Consider the following 1,520-nt stretch of genomic DNA (forward strand, 5'->3'; position numbering starts at 1 on the left):
TTTTTTTTTTTTTTTTTTTTTTTTTTTTTTTTTTTTTTTTTTTTTTTTTTTTACTCTGGTCAATTCTTCACAATCCTTTCCACATCTAAAATTTCTCTTACCATTTCCATAGACACTCTAATCTCCTGTCACTTTGTGATGAAAATATTCTAATAGTGTCCAGTTTTCACACAATTGTTAACTTTCCATGCCACGACCAGATTAGAAGTCATTTTTCCATTGCTGAGACAGAGTGGCAGACATCTATAATTTAAAGGAGGAGGGGTTTATTTTGGCTCAGGGTTTCAAAGGATTCAGTCCATGGTCAACTGGCTCCAAGGCAAAAAAACATGACAAAAAGGCATAGTGTAAGAAAGATGCTCAGCTCATGATGGCTGGTGTCTTAGTTACTTTTCTTGTCGCTGAGATAAAATACCAATTCCCCAAGTTAAGGGAGGACAGATTTATTTGGTTCATGATTCGTAGTAGACGTTTCAGTCCATAGCTGGCTGGCTCTAAGGCAGGGTGTCATGCGGACAAGCATCGTAGAGGAGAAGTAGTTTATGGGGGGGCAAAAGATAGCAAAACAAACAAGGAGCCTTAACAGCTTCTTTCTACCTCTTTCATACTTTATCTAGGTTCCCGGCTTAGAGCAGCACCAAACCAAAATGGTCTGATTTAGTTGTTACACACCCTTAATCCCAGCATTACACACTTTAGATCCAGCTACTTACAAAAAGCCCACCTGTGACTGCATGAGGCTTTGTGTGTGTATGTTTGGGGGGGCATCTAGACACAAAGACATAACAGCTGGGAAGCAGAGCAGAGGCACAGTGCCAGAAAGGAAGGGGTGAATTATCATACATAGACCCCCCCCAAAGCCATACCTCCATCACCCACCCAGATTCTTCAGTAATATGCTTTACTAATCACTGGGGAAGTTTTCAAGCCAATCAAGCCAAAACAGTTAAACTTAACCACCACATGTGTACATGTGTATGTATAAATTTATATTTACAGATGCACATAAAATTAGTAGTTAAATTTGTTGAGTTCCTGCTGGTAACTATGCTAATTACTAGAAATTCAATGCTGAATAGGTCTTACCATCACATAGCTCATAATTTGTGAAAAAAGACTAGTATGAATAAGTAGACTACACAAATAAATGAACAATTTCAACTAAGAGCTACAAAACCAAGGTACAAGGTACTACATATAGAAGAGGAATTGACCTAGTAAGGAAGGCAGGAAAGACTTGCCTGAAGAAATGAAGACCCAGCGGAGAGCAAAAGAAAGAGCGGGTGTCAAAAAATGAAAGCCCTGCAGTCTAGGAAGGCAGTGAGTGTACTGTGTGAGGGACCTCGTTGACTTCTTAAGGATTTGGTCTTACTCTGATAGCAACAGGAATGTTGTTTAAACATTTTAAGTTCAAAAGAACATTCCCTTATATTTTCCTATAGCAAAAATCTCTTTGGTTGCTAAGTAGGAATTATTTCACAGGAGGATCAAAATGCTTCAAAAAAGACCAGTCTAAAAGT

The sequence above is a fragment of the Fukomys damarensis genome, unplaced genomic scaffold, assembly GCF_012274545.1.
Source record: "Fukomys damarensis isolate Sample0158 unplaced genomic scaffold, DMR_v1.0_HiC HiC_scaffold_12, whole genome shotgun sequence".
Lineage (NCBI taxonomy): Eukaryota > Metazoa > Chordata > Mammalia > Rodentia > Bathyergidae > Fukomys > Fukomys damarensis.